The 17,680-nt window shown below is 49.9% G+C and overlaps 1 long non-coding RNA gene across 1 annotated transcript; it reads right to left on the minus strand.

Moving 5' to 3' along the window:
- Positions 1–9,027: 9,027 nt before the first annotated feature.
- LOC135297552 (uncharacterized) lies at positions 9,028–16,076 on the minus strand. Its single transcript, XR_010359506.1, has 3 exons — positions 13,080–16,076; positions 12,732–12,934; positions 9,028–12,006 (listed from the first exon to the last, which is right to left on the minus strand). It is a non-coding gene; the product is annotated as an uncharacterized LOC135297552 (long non-coding RNA).
- Positions 16,077–17,680: the final 1,604 nt, after the last annotated feature.

Here is a 17,680-nt window from a genome sequence, read left to right on the forward strand (position 1 = left end):
GTGCTCCAGTGCATTGTGGGCTGCGTGGGCAGAGCATCCTCCTGGGAGGAGGGAATTGCTGACCACTGGGAAGCAGAGGAAAGCCTGGTTTAAAATAGCTTTGTGGGTGAGTCCTATTCCAGCCTACATGCAAAATCGTTTAAAAATCAGTTAATTCAGTTAAGAATACAAGAAGGGGTGTGTGTGAGGGCTTATCTACCTCTTGTGACCAGGGAGCTCAACACTAAAATCTGTGATTTTAAGAAAGAAGAACAGGACCTGTGCTTGGGTCCAGACAGGATCATGGCATCAGACAGACCCCCACTTCTTTGTCAGAGAGCACCCATGATATCTGAACCCAGAAATGGTGTGGGTTTGGATGCAGCACAGGGCAGAGGGTGGGAGCCCTTCATCAGCCCATTAGCACTGATGCCAATTTATAAATTGGTCCTTGGGGCTTGCCTTGCCTTTAGATTTTCAGAAGAACATCGGGGTGATGCTGGCAGAGACTCTCCTGTCTTAAATAACTTGGAAGAGAAAGAGAGAGGAAAAGCAGAATCAGGAAGATAAACATGAATGGGGAGGATAAATCTCCTGCCTGGCATCGAGTCTCCCTTTTTGCTGTGCTGAAGTTACTTTCCCTCAGCTTGCAGATTCTAAGCTGCTTGGCTTGTCTCCCCCCTCACCTCCTGGTTCAATTCTTTGATCTGAAAAGGCAATTACTCAGTGAAAGCAGGCAGTTGGGACTTTCTCAGGAGTGTGACTCAGCCTTTGCAACAGCGAGTGCCCAAGGCTCCCAGCTGCTGAGCCTGCACAGCTGGGCACAGGTGAGGTGCTCAAGGAGTTTATTTTTTTTTTCTCTCCAAGTCTCTTATTTCCCTCAATTTAAACTGGCTGCTGCGCTTTCCTGCTGTTTCTAACTGGCCTTTAAGGGAGTGTGTACCTGGTTTGCAGACATGGGAGGGTAAAGGAGTCAGGAGTGCATTTCTCCAACACTCCTTGAATTGCTGGCCCTGAGCAGGACCCTTTTCCCAGCTTTATCCTGCAATTTATTCATTTTTTGTATTTCTGTGACTTAACAGCAGATTGAAATCTCTGTGTATCTCTAGCTTTGCTTCCTGTCTGCTCATGATAGGCATGACATCTCTACAGAGATCTCCATGTTCCTTCAAGGAACCAGACTTTACTTTTCAAGAGAGCTAAAGAACCAGCACCTCGGTTCCTTGGGCACCAGTAAAATCCCTGATCTGTGAGATTTCCTGCCAGCTCAGAGTGTCATAAAAATGACAGAGCCAAGAAAGTGCTTTAAACACTTGAAAGAGTGCTGGGATCCACCTTTTAACCATTTTTTTTTCTCTGTGGGCAGAAGATTGTGTGTCTCTTGTGCTGCTTTAGACAACGTCAGAGATTTTTTGCAATCCTGGCTCTGCTCTTTGAGGAAGAAGCCCACACCACAAACTCCATAAGTCTCACCACAAGAGTCTTGCAAGCTGGAAAATATCTGCAACCTTCCCTCTCTTGCCTTGTAAAAGGACACAGGTAGAAACCTTAGCCTCCTTCCCTGTGTCACAAAGAGCACCAAGAGCGATTTGTGGTGGAAAAAACAAACCCCAGGAATATTCTACATGACCCCTTCCCCACGGGTGACCCCCCTTCCACGTCACTGCCCCTTTCCCCAGGTCTCTTCCATAATATTTCCTATTTGCACCTCTGGAAAGAAGCAGTGTTTTGAGGCACAGGTTCTGGCTGTGGGGCAGCTTTGCCACCAGCCCTGTCCCTCTCTCCAGTGCTGGGCTGGCAGCACCACGGCAGGGCAATGACTCAGTGCCTGGCAGAGGCAGGGAGGGGAGGCAGCAGCCCCCAACCTGCGGCTGAACAGGCTCAGCTTTGTGCTGGACATCTTAAAAGGAGCTTTATGACTCCTCTCAGCACAGCATGAGCCCCAGCTCCTGCACAGGCCCTTCTTTGTGGGTGGTGACGTGGTGGAGGCGAAGCCAAGCAGGAGGTGGGGAACAGCACTGCTGGCAGGGTCCCTTGAAAGGATTGGGACTGGGAGAGAGTAAGAGCCAGGACAGGGAAGCAAGACCCCAGGGTGCCTGATTCTGATCAATCCCCAGGGGAGGTAGGTGCCCTAAGGGTGTGCCAGGGATCTGACTGAGCCCTGAGTTGGTGGTGGTCCCTGGATGTCACTTAGAGTCACCAAAAGCATAGCTGGCTGCTGAAGACTCTTCCAAGCTGGTGTCAGAGGTCCCAGGAAAGATGGGGGAATACTTAGGCACACCTTGTGTATTGCAATTCCGTGTAAATATGCAAAATCTTGGCTCTGCAAGGTTTTGATTCACACTTCCTCCGCTTGGTTTCACGTCAAAAAAACCCCACCAAACCCTCTGCAGCTGCCTCCTCCTCTCTCAGTCACAGGGACATCTGTAGGAGCCCTTGCTTTTACCATTTGTCTCTCAAAATATCAATTTTCACTTCGATGGAGCTGAATGGTTTCTCACCCATTTCCATCAGTGGGTAACGAGCCGGGGATGCTCTCGGCTCTCTGCTGCTGCCTCTGCCCGGCTGGCAGGGTGCACATGTTCATGCAAGGCGTGTTGCTGGGAGACCCAGGGTCCCCCTTGCTGCCTTGGCCTGGCCCTGAGCACGTTAATCTCTGCCTCAGCTCAGCACACAGACATCTGCTGCTGTTTTTCCAGACGGTGCCGTGCCGGGGTGATCCAACACAGGGACAGCTCCTGCAGCTCAGCTGCCCCTTAAGGCCACCTCAGAGCAGGGGCAAAGGCTGGGACACACCTTGCACAGTGCCAGGGCGTCTCCAGGAGGGGAGCTACTCCACATTTCTGCTGCTCCATGTCGGGGTGATTCCCATCTGTTGGTGGGGTTTATTGCAGAGTAGGGCTGGGAAATGTCCCTTCTGCAGCTGTTGTCTGATTTTGCTTGAATCCCCCCCCCACCAGGCAAGGAGCTAAAAGACAAGAATGTTAAAACACTGTTTGCAGCCAGGCCAGTGCCCTTGATGCACAACTCCAATTTTAGTGCTCCATCACTTCTGTGGTGTCACCTCAGTAACTGCAGGGCATTCCCATGGCACAAATCCTGGAGTGATGCAGGATGAACTTGGCCTAAATTTGTAGAAACAGCTGAGACTGAATAATTTGTCTTCTAGGTACGTCAGTGACCCTGAGGACGGGGCTGCCAAGTGCTGTGACAAGCCTTGTGTGACAACAGCAGTGCTTACAGCAGCCATGCAGAGCCTGCTGGTGCTGAGCTGGTGCCCAGGTGGGTGTGGGAGGTGCTGGTGGTCTGCAGGCTGGGATACTCCTGCTCACAAATCCAGCCCTTGAGCCAGGTTTCACATCCTCCTTGCAGCTGGGGGCATCAAGCCTTGGCTGGACCAGGCAGTACAGCAGGTTGTTACACAGAGGGAAAGCTGGGAATTGCTTCTCTCAGCTCAGTCCTGATGGCTTTGGACTGGGCAGGGTCCATAAGTGAAAGGCTTGCCCCAAACCCAGATGGGAGGCACCAGCCCCAGACTGCTTGAGGCTGGCAGGTTGGGATCACACCCATTTACCAGCCTGGAAATTCTGGTGCTGGGCTGCCCAATGGCATTTTTTGAGAAGCTTTCAAGAAAAATAGTTCTTATACACGGGCCTCTGCCCAGAAACCCATGCAGCTGCATGGCTTGGAGAAGCTGGATCACCTGAAACCTCTGCAGAAGAGCAGGGTGCTTTTTTAAATGGCCCTCCATCACAGATTGTAAACTAATACCAAAAGTGAAAAAGGTGAGAACACGCCCCTTCAGAATGGGAAATAGCTCCCTGCAGACATATGGGGATGCTAAAACCAGGCAACAGGTGAATTAACACAACTACTAGCCACTTTTTTAATTTCTTGAAAGTGCCAAGGTGTATTTTTAGCACCAGAGTTTTTGGTGGTTTAGGTCTGAAACCACCACAAAGGCTGAAAATCAAGCCTGCTTTACTGAGCCCCACAGCTGTGCTTGGGCAGCCAGGCATTAAAAAAGAAAAAAAGCCATGTAGCTGGGGAATTCAAACACAATCTGTTGCAAACCTGGTTTGCTGGGAAGGTGAGGCAGGGCCAGGGGAAAAAAAAATGGTCCAAGGGGCATTCTGTTGCTCTTGCACCTCTGTGCTGGGGGATATAGTGAGAATAAATGTCTAGGTCCTGCAGCAAGGGGTATTACAGCTCACCAGGGCTCTGGGGCTTGTGGATATCTGAGGTACAGATATCAGTTAAACTAATCCTCTAAAAATGCTGTAGCATCCTCTTAATTCCTTTTAAACTGGATTTCCCTCAGGACAGCAGAGCCCTGAGTTTGTGCTGTGGTTGGATGAGCTGTGCTGAGGTGCTGGGTGGGGAGCTGGTGGAAGCTGGTGGGTCTCATTGTCTCCACACTGTGAGGGGGCAGGAAATTTGGGTGCAGGGCCTGGGGGATGGCCAGGCTTATTTTTGTATATGAAAATTTACAAGGAACGGGGAGAAAAGCTACCCTAAAACTTTCCTTTCCTAGCTTTCCACAAAACTCCCAGCAGAGCAAGCAGTTGCTTGAAGCACATCCACACTTGGGTTCACCTAAATTTTCAGAGTCAGGAAACAAGATACAAACTCCATCCCACCAAGCCTCTTCTTTCAGGAAAATGCTTTCTTCTTCTTCTTCATGTCATGAAGGAGGTTTCCCTCATGTGAGAACACTGTGACAGACAATTTGTAGGCTTCCCACAACAAAATTTAGAGGGGAGGAAACTTTCCCCATTTTGCAGGTCCTGAGGGGGCAAAAGGCAAAAAGCACACCCAAAGTGTGGATACCCCTGCATCAGGATCCAAGGCTGCTGGTTGTTCTTGGAGCTGGGCTGAAAGAAATGCCACTGAAATGGAGAAAGGAGAAAAGGGAGGGAAGAGACAAAGCAAAGATGGAGAGAGGCAGAGAGCTGGGTACAAGGAGAGACTGAGGTTACAGGTTACTGAGCATGTCAAAATCAGGTTTCCTGGCATCCTGTACGACTTTACAGGGACACAATCCATGTTTTACAGCAGCAGTGATTCAAGTATAACCCACAAATGCTCTGGACCCTCATGCATCTGTGAGCAGTCTCCTGCATCCTGAGGGCAAAGTCACACCTGCACCAGCGTGGCAGATTCATCACAGTGGGGCTGATGCCTTTTCCCCCTCAGTGCCCTTCAGATTCTTTCAGGAGCTGGGCTGTGGCTGGCCAGGCTCAGAAGAAGGGCTGGAAAGAAGGTGGCCAGGTGGGTTTTGGGTGGCCAGAGTGGGTGAAATGTGGGTCAGATGATCCCAGAAGAGGGAGAGCTAAGAAGGGAAAGGTCACCTAGACAAGGCCAGGAGGAAAGTGGCTCCTCCACCTAGAGAATAGCAGAGACAATAGCAGCATTTGGGGCCACTTTGTCTCCTGGTAATTCATGCTGCTGATTCCTGCTCGTTGAGCCCAGACAGGCCTTCTGGGGGAAGTCTAAACATTAACAAAGCAAGCGGTGTGCACAGAGCAGGGCAGCTCAAACACAGCGTGGGTGGTTTGCTGGAGGGCATTCACACGCAGCCGTGGCACAGGGGGGTCCCTCCTGATGCTGGGCATGCATTGGTCAAGGCTGCATTTTATCAACTCAGCAAATATTTGTTTGCATCTGTGACCTTCAGAATTTCCCATCATGGGCATGATTTTGGCTGCAGGTTTGCTGGCAGCCACTTGGACTTCCAGTATGGGCCAAGAGCAGGGCAGGATGGAAGAGCTCCTTGCCCACCCCTCTCCTGGGGACAACCAGCACTCTTTCCTTTCAGAAGATTTGTTTTGAGGAGAGGAGGTTCCGGGGAATCCTCTGCATGATCCAGGCTTGGCCATCCCCGCTGCCAGCTGCAGGAGTGGCTGTCACTGAGCACCAGTGGGGAGCAGTGGTTGATCCCTGCTGGGGACATCCCCTTTCTGCAAGCAAGCAGAGACTGGACTCTCCTTACTGAAGGCAAAGTCATCTTTGCCATTCCAGTGAAAGAAAAGCACGAATGTCTTGATGTGAACACCTCTGTTCCCTTCAAACATCTTGCTTGCCCCTCAGGGAGGATTTGGGGTGACTGGGGAGGAGCTGTCACAGTAAAGGTCCCTTTCCCTGAAAGGTGGCTGCCCTTCAGACACATTTCTGTGCTACAGAAGGGGAGTTTGAGGCTTCCACACCTCAGGGATGTGGCCCCACTCTGCACAGGCTGTGGTGAGGTACAGGACAGGCTTTTCTCAGCACTGGCTTCTCATGGGGGCTGAGTCTCAGTGGGAATGAGTTTGTTTCCTTTGGAGTTCATCAAGTGTAACCCGCAATTCTTGTTCATTATGGCAACACTCCCAGCTTATGGCTATTTGGGCAGCATCATTTCTGTGCTTTTCACTGCCTAAATGCTGCACTGCTGACTGGACTATTTCCTGATAATATCTCTTTCTGTGTTTCTGAGGAAGCTTCCCCTTATCCCAGACCTCTCTTCTTCCCCAGGACTCCCTTCCCCAGCCTGACATGCTCTTGTTCCTGGGCAGGGTGCCACAGTTCTTCTGCAGGGTGGCCTTGCTGATTTAGTAACCTGCTTGCTCACAGGCTTATCTGAGCTTGGTCCTGCCTTTCTTGGCCAGCCTGGCTGTGCATGCTCCTCTGAGGCAGAGAAAGGGAATGAGCTCTGCAGCTGCTGATGGCTGCAGCCACCAGCAGTGATGCAGTCCTTGTGTCAGCTCCTGTTTCCTCTTTCCAGAAAGGCAAATTGCTATCACTGAGCTGTCAGTGATATGGTCAGAGGCCAGGATTTGGGCTGGCTGTGTGGTTATGTGAAGGCTCTTGCTTTATGTGCCAGCTGGGAATTACCAGCAACATGCTAACACATTTCTGGTGGTCAAGGCTTTTGGCAGAGCTGATGAGAATTCAGCTGGTTTTATGCTCTGCTGTTGAGGTGCTGCTTTCATACACACACCCTTCCCAAGGCCAGAGGGTGCTTCCTTTCCCCAGGATTTATTTTTAACATAGGAATTTGTCAGAGAAAGGGGCAGCAATGCTCTGCAGTGTTTCCTGGTGTATCTGCATGAACAGCTGGGCTCAGGCTGGACATGAATGAGGAAAACCTGCAACAGGAGCTTTGGATGTGATTGGTCTCAGACAACAGCTTAAATAATGTAATTTAACACAGCAATGTGAAGTCCACAGATGACTGATTTCTGTATTTGAAAATACAGCTGCTTCTTCTTCTTCTCCTATTCCCCATCTAGAGCTCTGTGCTGCAGCTTGACCTCAGTCAGTCCCTCCCTTTTGTACACTCCTGATATTTCAGGAGTATATAAAATCCCTCCCTTTTGTACACTCCTGATATTTCTTTTTAAACTCTGAACAGTGCCTGCTTGCTGGGCTGTAAGTTCAGCCTTTCAAAATACATCTGTGCCACCAAAAGTCTCCTTCCACGTGCTGGAAACACAAATGAAATGGAGCACTGGGGAGCAGCTGTAACTGGTCTTTATTGCCAACTCCTCTTGGTTAGCTGGCAAGGAGGAAAGGGTGTTTCTCTCAGATCGTTTTTACATCACTGTCCTGATTTTACCAGAAGGAAATTGTGAGCACATGAGTTCAGCAGAGAGCCCCAGGGGATGGGAATCTCCATAGGGACATATTAAGGGCAATAATAATCCAATATTAGTAATGACAATCAGAACAGACACCACATAATTTAACCCACAAGACTTCTGTAAAGGGATTAGTCTTAGGTGTTGAGCTGCCCAAGGATGGGGGAAAGCATTTTGTCTAGAGAGAAAAAACAAACAAACAAACAAACAAACTCCTGATGCTTCAAAATCCTATGGGAAAGAGGAAATAACTGTAAGAAAACAGAGCAGACCAGGCCCTCCTCAGTGATCTGGTGGATGAGCAGAAGCACATCAGCTTATAGAGAGGCAGAGATGCAGCTGCAGGTGGTCTGGCCCAAGGATTTTTAGCACCTACTGGTGTGGCTCCCTGAGAGGCTGCAAGCAGCTGGAAACCTTTGTGTTCAGGCAGGAATGTGCTCAAAAAGCAAGAGGGAGCCCAGGACCTCACAAAGGCAGCATCAAAGCTGAACATCTGTTAAATGTGAGCTGCCTCTGGGGTGGTTACAATGGAAAATGTGAGCCTGGAAAGCTGGAGGAGATGCCATGGTCAGCTCTTCTGGCAAGGAATTGTAGTAATCTCCTTCAGGGATGGGACCCTTTGCCTTCAGAGAAGTTCTGGCAGGCACATGGTCTGGGTCAGGGCTGAGGTGGGTGACAAACAGCAGCCTTACTGATATCCCTGTGTGCTGATGGAGAGTGACCAGGAACATGAAACACGGCAGACATGGCCAGAGCAATAAGACCTGATCTGCTGCCTCTGGTTTGGTGAGGGGTGAACTTGGTGGGGGAAAAACAGTGGGAAGGAGGCAGGTGAGCTTGCAGCAGGGCTTGTCCCCTTGGATGAGCTGTAGCTCACATCCTCTTCACATCAGCAGCCAGGAGTAGCTACCACAGCCAGGGCAGGGCATCTGCCAGGGCCTTCCCTGCTGCCAGCCAAGGGATGCTTTCCATGATGGGGGAATATGAGTGAGCAGGGCGAGACTGGCTCTGCTATGAGGTGAAAGCATGATGGGTGGGAAGCTCGTGGGTTGCAAACCACTGCCTGCCTCATTCCCTGGGGACCTGACCTCCAGAGAGCCTCTGGCAGTCATGGAAAACCTGAGGCACTTCTGCCTTGAAGCAGGCTTAGCTTTTGTCCTTGATCACACGCTGGCCTTGTGGTAGCCAAGCTGTGCCACACTGGATGCCCTCCCAAGGCAGCTGCCTCTCTGCTTGGAAAGGAAGGCTTTGTAGGAGCTCTTCTTGAGTCCTTTCAGAAAACTCTATCACTCTGAAAAATCTGTTTGAAAGGGCTCAGGGGGATAAAATGTTAAAAAAGGGGAAATGCACAGCAGATGCAGCTCTAGCTTTGGTTTTAATGGACTTAAGAAATCACACACAAAAAAAAAAGTTTTTGTTTCCAGGAAAAGTATTCCAAAGTCTCAACTTGATTTCCTTTCCAGTGTCATAAAAGCTGTTCTTTGATAAAGACTGTAATTAAAACCCCAGCAGTCTTATCTTTTCTCTGATTAATTTTAATGCTATAAATCCAGAGGAGGAAGGAGATGCTTAAAAATCTGTATTTTCTCATACAAACATATAGCTCTCAGGAAGACACTTTCTTCTTTGACAAGGGTCTTTCTGTTGGAAAACCATTGCTTAGCATTGCCCTGACAGCCCAGGGACAGTAAAACTTGTCAGCATGGAGAAACTGAGTGGCCAGGCTGGAGCTGGGTAATGCTGGTATTAAGAGGGCAATTGTCTTTCTAACTTGGCCCAGCCAAGCAATCCCCTCCCATTCTCCTGATCCCCCTTCAGAGCTCCAAGGCAGCTGCTGGCTTGTGGCACATTTCCTTTCCTAGATGTCACCTTGGGGGTTTCTTCCCCCCGCCTCCCTGGATTGCTAGGATGCTTGAACTCATTTCTGCCTGTGGTATTGCAGATGTGGATGGGCTGGGCTGCATTTTTAGGATCTGATTCAAAGCCCACTGAAGGCAGGAACAATTTGCTGTTGATGTCAGTGGTCTCTGGAGCAGGCACTGTGTAACTGCTAATTTTTATTCCAGGCAATTGCAGTTAAAAGGAGCAAAGTAAAACCCCCACATTTTATTTTAAAATAAAGTGCTCAGCCAGGTCCGCTGCCTGCTGAGCAGCCAAAACAAGGATCCTACTTCAGCCAGCGTTTTGCACCCTTGTGCAAAGTGTGTCTTCTTCAACCTGGCATCTCTCTGGCTGCTCCTCAGGTGTCCCCTCTGTGCTGTGGGATGCTGGTCCCCACTGACTGACCCATGGATCCCACACCCTGGTTTTAGCACTCTGGGGTTACATGGAAATGTGCTGATTTTGGGGCTGCTCAGGGGCTTTTTTCCTGCCTTTGGAAATCTTTAAATACCCCTGTAACTACAGGAAGCTCAAGGAGAAACACCAACTTCTCAGTTTGGTGACAAGGTCGCAGACACCTGAGAGCTGCCAGGGGAGCAGGAGCAGTCTGTAAGTAAAAAATGTATGTGTCGGTACATACATGAGTAGAAATTCCCATTGTGGGGGCCAAGCTGCAAGAGAGCAGCTGCCAGGGAAGGTGTGTGAGATTTGGGTGGCTGTTTCATTGGGAAGAATTACAGACTCATTTGGACCAGACCTCTTATTTCACTTTCTTTGTGCTTCATCGAAAAGCTAACAGGATTTTCTTTTCCACCAACTTCCGTGGGCTTTGGATCAGGATCTTTGTGCCTGCAGGGTTATCTCAGTTTCCTGGAACTCTTTCACTGTTTGAATTTGCTAAGTATATTTACTGCCAGGCTGCTTTCTTCTTTAACTCCCGCTGGCCGATTGCAAAAACGTTTTGTTCCCGGCAGCTGCTGGTGCAGGAGCGGCGTCGCTCTCCCAGAGTGGGCTGTGCACGTTCCTGGGTGTCCCCTTCTCCAGCTGGCCCCAGATCAGTCTTAAAACTTCACGAGATTCACCGTGGACTTGCCCCTTGCAAATTATTTGGTGCAGTTGGAGAAGGTTCAGCAGCATCAGGCAGCATTGTTAATATTTTTCCTTTCTTTTTGAGCCTCTGACAGCCTTTCACAAAGACACGAGCTCCCTGGAATAGATGTTTGCTCTGAGTTTATTCCCTCTTTATTTGTTTGGTCACATGAGGAGGGCACAACATTCAACTGGCTGAATTAACAAATGTAGCCTCATCAATACTTTCAATGAATAAATGAGCATGGGTAAATCAAATGTTCTGGTTGGCTATTTTAAAGGAGGAAAATTTTCTAGTGAAACCCCTGGCTGTAGGTGTTCAGCACCTTCTGAAGAACAGAAGAACGTGGCCTGACATTTAAAAACAGAGGAACCTGAAGTGAGGGGGCAGTTTGGAGAGCAGAGGCTGGTGCAGGGATAGGTCTGAGCCGCTGTGGAGCCTGTGGATCCCTCTCCTTGGATGGAGAGGCATCACTGGAAACACCAACCTTCCACCCAGCAGCAGAGGTGCTGGTGGTTGAGCAAGGCTTTGATGATCAGTGCCCTCAGTAATACCTACAGACCTGGGTACTGGAAAAAGTCTCTCTGACTTGCTTTCCCACTTGAACTAGGGCAGTCTGGCAAGTACCTGCTCTTGATTTTTTAGGCATTGATGGAAATGTTACACTTTTAGGAGAATGCATCTCATCCAGGAGTCAAAACAGGTCTTTAAAATATAAATAGGAGTGGAGGCAGCAATGCAGACAAGCTTTACATTGTATTTCTCTTGAGTACACAGAGCCAAAGTACAGCTTGCAGTATAAATATACATGTGTGTGTATAACCAGGACAGCAGAGAAAAAGTCTGAGAAGTGTAACTCCCTGCCTTCTGATAAGTTTTGAGCATGTGCTGCAATGTCAGAGAGACCCCAAAATGTGTTATTTACTGCAGGGGCTTTAAAAGATCATCTTGGCACTTATGGCACAACTAAATGTTTGGATTTTACAACATGTTGTTCTTTATAAGCCATTCTCAGAGGTTAATTAGGCTGTATGAAGAGATTTACAAGAGGCTCTGCCCCTGGCAGTGGAAATGGGAAGCAGCTCTGCTGCCTGGGAGGGATCCATGCTCAGCTCCCAGGAGGAATGAGCATGCCAAAGGCCATTGTCCACAGCCCAGCTCTGCTGTGTCAGAGCACTTCCAACTGACCAGAGTCATGGTGACCTGATTCCCAGCTTTCCCATTCGGCCTCCTTTGCTCCAGTTTTACTTTTAAGGCCCTTGTCAAACACCGAATAACACTGCCCCTTGCCAAGGCGACTGCTGGCCAAAAGTCCTCTTTGAATGTGAGCTGAAGGTTTTCCAGGGCTCAGGGCCATGCTGGGAGAGCAGAGCCCAGGTGTGAGTGGCTGGGGATGGATGTGCCTTCCCCTCCAGGGCAGGTTTGGTTCCCCCACACCTGAAAAACAAGGGGATAGCAGTGAGGTGTCAGGCCAGGCTGGAGTCACTGGTGTGTGAGGTGGTGCAGGCGTATCCAGGGAGCTCAAAACGTGAGGAATAAGTGAGCCAAGCAAAGGGGTGGCACAAGCAACCACCCTGGAGTGTCAATTCAACACCAGTCTCCTGTGTCACGGTGGAGGGACAGCAGACACCTCTGGCAAACCTGAAACTGGACTTTGAATTCCTCCCACAACTTGCAGCTCCCCCCTGCACACCCTGAGACCTTCCCCAAGTCCCAAACACCAGGTTTTGACACTCCAACACCAGCCTCACATTGTGCTGCTGCTGCAAGATTTGGGGCATTCAGCAGCAGGTTCAAGTTCCTCACCTGGCCAAAATGCCAGCCTGGCACCTGGGTGTAATTGCATATGTACTTGGACAGGAGTTGTTTTATTTTTTTTTTTAATTTGCTGATATAAAAATCCCTTTTCTGCTCAGACAGGATTCTGAGTACAAAGTGCTGTGTGCAGCCAGAGAGCACAGCATGTTCTTGGACAGCAATGTGCAGGTACACGACTCTGCTCTAAGGAGACTAATTCAGAGCTAGGATTTACCTTGGCATTATTCAGTGCCACCTCACACACAGATTTAACCCCAAGCCTGAGGTTTCCAGCTACATTTTTTTGGAAAAGAAACTGCTTTAAAAATTACAATTAAAAAAAAAATTATCCTTTTCTTTCTTACCTTCTTTTTACTTCTTTTTCTCCTGTTTTTCTGGGCAAACAACCATTCCTAGGTATGTTTGTTTTAGAGACCTTCTGACACATTTCAATGCTGATATGGCAGATCCCAGGAGATTCAAAGTAAGGTGTTTTTCTGCAGAGACAGAGAGGGGCTGTTGGCTCTTTGCAAAATCCTTCCATGGGTGTCCCTTTGGTGTCTGTGGGCTGGAGAAGGATTCAAACAGGACAAAGGGAAAAAAATGGCAAGTTAATTCTTTTTTTCCCACATAAAATTTGGAGTGATGAAGGGAGAAGAAAAACACATATTCTATTAATGAGTTCTTCTTCTCCAGAAAAATGTGCCACTTACAGAGTGTATTTTTTCATGGGACAGAAGAAAAACCTCTTCAGCTCTTGGCTTTCCCTTCATGGCTCTTGTGCCTGTATTTTGTAGTCCCTCCAAGTGCATCCAAACCTCTGACTCTGGATGTGGCTCACACTTTCTTCCTGTTGACTCCTGGATTCAGCCAGGGAGAAAAGGCATTGCACAGGTTTTACCTGGAGGTGTGGGGGCAGCAGGCAGAGGAGCCTTGGGAATGTGGGACAGCCTCAACCAGGGAAGCCTGTCTTCAGCTGAGGTGTGTTTCTTGTAAGCCAGAGGCACTTTGTGGCTTGTCATTGAATGCTGAAAGTGCACTGTTGTCCTCTACTCATGCTCTGTAGCACCAGCATCCCCCAAAATAACTTAAATTCTCTCTCTGGGGCCATGGCCCAGGATTTCTCAAAGCTGGGAGCTCTGCTTGTTCCTGGCTTGTTAGGAGAGCCTTCCTGGGCTGTTTTCAGTTGGATTACAGTTTCCAGATGTTGAGTCAGGCAATGAGCATGAACCCTGCTAAGATCATCCATGGGACACAGGAAGAGTTCCCCTGACAGAGCCAGTGATTGCCCCATCCCAGTCTGCTGGCAGTGGAGCAAGGCAGGCTGCACTTCCCTGAACTGCTTCAACCCTTCTCAGCTGATTTGCCAAATTCTGATGAAGTTTCTTGCTAAGCTCCTGAGTCACGTAAGTTTGTGTCCAGCCAAACTTTCAAGAGAAGCCTGAATTTTTCGGGACCTAAAGCCAGTTTGGGGATGGGAAGAGGAGGACTCTCCTCCATCCAATGTGGATGGAGAGGGTCTGGAGGGAATAGGTCCCAGGGGTTTTTCCCTTGCCCAGATGGAAATGCCCTTTCTTCCAAGCTGTGCACAGCCCTGGTCCTTCAGCCTGGGCACAGGGACACCACTCTGCACAGTGAAGGATTAGGTAATTTCCTTCCCTTCTCCTCTGGAAGGTGTTTTGATTAGCATAACCATTGTGTTCCCAAATTAGCTTGTGTTCCTGCTTTGCCCCCAGGCTGGCTTTTCCTGTTACAAGCCTGCCCTGGCATGGGGATACAGTTTTCCACTGCAGCATCACAGCTCACATCTGGACAGATCCAGCCACACTCAGTCCACCAGCTGCCCTTTCTGAATAACCTTCGGCTGATGCTGAGGCTACAGAGAGCTGGTCCACAGCCCTGCAGGCCACCAGTGCATGAAAAACCCCAAACAGCCCAAAATTTTTTTGGGCTGTTTGGGGGGACCGTGGTATGTGCTGGATGGAGACCAGCAGCAGGCAGGACATGGCTGCATCCCTCTCCCTGTCATCGTGGCAGAAGGAATGTTAACTTCTGGCACAGGCTAAGATGCACATCCGTGGTACCTCAAGCCATCCTAAATGGGGTCTGAGCCTGTCCAGCACATCCTTGGCCAGTCACTCACCTGTTCCTGCTTTCCTCCTCCCAGGAATCATTCTCAGCTGAAACAATGCAAAGTTCTGGGAAAGAATTGACAGGAGAACGCAAAATATTTTCCATGTGCAAACAAGACACACACACACACAGAGAAAATAATCAGGGACACTGATTTAATGACTCTTGAGTGCCACGGAGAGCAGGAGCTGCTTGCATGAAGCTACTGGTCAGGAGATCTCTTTGGTGTCAAGCCTTATCCACAGCAGACGCATCTGGGGTCTGAAATCAGATGGTTTTAACACTCCTTCATCCTGGCTGAGCTACAGGGGTGGTGTGGCTTCACAACCCTCCCTCTGTGGAGATGAAGCTGTTTAAGTAAATCCTCCCAGAGAACAGGTTTAAATTCTGCTTCAAACATCTCCAGTGAGGGATGGAGGAACGGATGAAGCACATGGACATTTAACCTTGCCCCATTCACAAACCACATTTGTTATTCATGCCTTCAGATGGCACAGAGCAATGTCCCACCAGTTTCAGATGGGGTTCCACCTGAATGGGAGCACAGTTATGGCCACGAGGGCAGAAGGAAGGATGCCACAATGAGGCCAGTGGGCAACATGGGAAGTAGGAAAAAAAGAGGTTCCCTTCTTAAACCCTTCATCAGCTGATTGAACTCCAAGCTCCTTACCAATCTACTTCTCTAACAACACCTCCACTGTCGGTGGACCCAAAGATGAACTCATTGAACTTTTGGCTTCTGCTGACTGCCTGACTTGCACTCCTCCTGCCAGCATCTGGGGCACCTCACAGAGCAGAGCTGTCAGGACAGGGGAACAGCAGAACAGAGATCTAAGGCGTGAACCCCAGGAGTGCTCCTGGAAAAGTGTTATTTTACAAACACCCAGGGCAAAGCCCAGCTGCAGAGACACAGGGAATTAGTGTCTGCTGGGAACTGGGCTGTCCCACTGGGCTCTGGCTGCCAGCCCGCTGACGTGGGGTCATCCTGCAGGTCCTGGTTCATATTTCATATTCCACTGGTATTTTCCAATCCCATGTGGAGTTAGGTGGAAAAACAAGGAGGCCATGCAGGAGGTACACCCTGCTCCAGAAGCAAATCCAGCTGTGCACAGTGCATTTTCTAGGCCAGGCCTCAGCTGTGCCATGGCAGAAACATGGACGAGGAGGGATCCAGAAGCTCTTGCCACCACGTCCCTGCACTTTGCTCTGCTGCAGCATCCACCTCTAATTTCCATCCCTGGAGCAGAGCTGCTGCTTATTAAACCCAGACCAGCAGGGCTTGGCAGGGCACCCAGGCTGGGAGGAACCACCAGGGAGCCAGGGGGAGGCCAGACAGACTGATTCCTTCTCTTATGAAAAAGGGGAGGCTGCTTCCAGAGTCTTCAAAAAGATCAAGTGTGGATGTGATGCTGCTTGGAGGATCAGCCTGGCCAGGAGACAGCATCACATCCACAGAGCAGGCAGCAGCCGAGTCTGGAGCAAGGGGCTGCCCTGCTCTTGTTCCTACCAGATTTTTGGTGCATTTCTGCAGCCAGAAGAATTCCATGGTGGGAGTGAGGGGGGGCAAGCAGCTCTACACCTCCACGAGGGCACCACCAAGGCCAGGCAGAGCCCCTGCTCTCCTGTAAGGAAGCACAAGCCGTGCCTGTCCGTGTGCTTGGCCACAGCCTGGATGTGGATCTCAGGGGGTGGCACAAAGCCCTTGGTCACAGTCCTGGGTGGCTCCCCAGGTGGGATTTCATGGTCATCTCTGCACAACACAGCCTGGAGCTTCAGAAGGAGCTGGGCTGCAGGGGACCTCAGGGAGTCCTGCAGAAGTTGTGGCAACGTTTGTTTGATGACTGCTGTGCAGAGCTAAAAATACCCCAGCTATGGTTAGGAGTTCAGGATAACTAATACACCCAGTGGAAAGATTTGGAGCCATTCCAGGGCTAAACAACAGCTTCTTCACCAACAGCCAAGGACTTGTGGATGCAAAAATAACTAGAAACTGAAAAACTTGAGCTGGAGCAAGCGATTTTCAAACTCAACCCAAAAAAAACTTTCTAGTAGTGAAGACGACCATGGAAAATTGTCAGCACTTTGGTTGTTTTAACAACAGGGTACACAGACCTCTGGATTTAGGCTGGATTCTGCCTCTGGGCAGGAGTTGGGAGAACTTAAGGAGAATTCAGTATTTAAGGAGAATGCCTTCATTGTGAAGGTGAAATCAAATTACACTGATAATGTGTTATCCCAGTGGTCTGGATGAGCAGCATACGTGCAGAGGGAAACACCATGATGGGAGGCATCCACTTCTGTCTTATAAAAGTGAGGGGGAAGACCCAAGAATAGACCAACGGTGACTGTGGGTGCTGGGAAGAACACTCTGGAATGAGACAGCTTCCAGCCCCCAGCTGGGGCTGGGAAACTAAGGGCAAGCAAGGGCTTCAGACATCTCTCTACAGACCCCAAAAACAGCTGGGGAAGGAGCAGAGGGAGCACTCCCCTGAGCACATCTGTGCCATGGTGGCAGAGGACACCCAGGCTCACAGCTTGGCTCTGTCTGTCTGTGGTTTCACCCCACACTGAGCATTCCCCATTGCTCTGCCCTCATTACTGTTCCATGCTGAAGCAGACTCAATTGATCCTTTGGCTGGAGGTGGTGAGAGCGAGCCCAGCACCCCGTGACCCCCTTGGCTGGGGCTGTGCATGCCCGTCCCTGCCCCAGTGAAGTGCTCAGTGCCTTGCTAAGAGAGCTTGAGAGAGCCCAGCCTCGGGTCTCTCACACCCAACAGGTGTGAGAGAGCACCCATGGTCTCCCAGGATGTTCATGGGGGGCTGGAAAGGGTGCCTGGCTGCATGCTCTACCACCAAAGTAGCCAGGGAAATGGGGACTCACAGGTCTTGGGACATTGGTGCTGTTCAGCCCCTGCGTTCCTGCATCCAACTGCTTTGGTTTGGAGAAGGTCCCTGGGGAGTCTCATGAGCTGATGATCCCAGGTGGACTGAGGCAGGGATGGATCCCAAATCTTTACGGCTTTGCCTGGAGGCATCATGGCCATCATGGGTTTTCCCAGTGCAGGTCCTGCTCAAAGCGGGGAGCCCTGCCCTGCGCCAAAAGAAAACCCAAAAGAGCCTCCAAGTCCTCACGAGTGCCAAGAAGTGTTTGTGTCCATTTCAGGTCCCCTTGCAGAAGCTG

Source organism: Passer domesticus, chromosome 3, assembly GCF_036417665.1.
Source record: "Passer domesticus isolate bPasDom1 chromosome 3, bPasDom1.hap1, whole genome shotgun sequence".
In the NCBI taxonomy this organism is placed as follows: Eukaryota; Metazoa; Chordata; class Aves; order Passeriformes; family Passeridae; genus Passer; species Passer domesticus.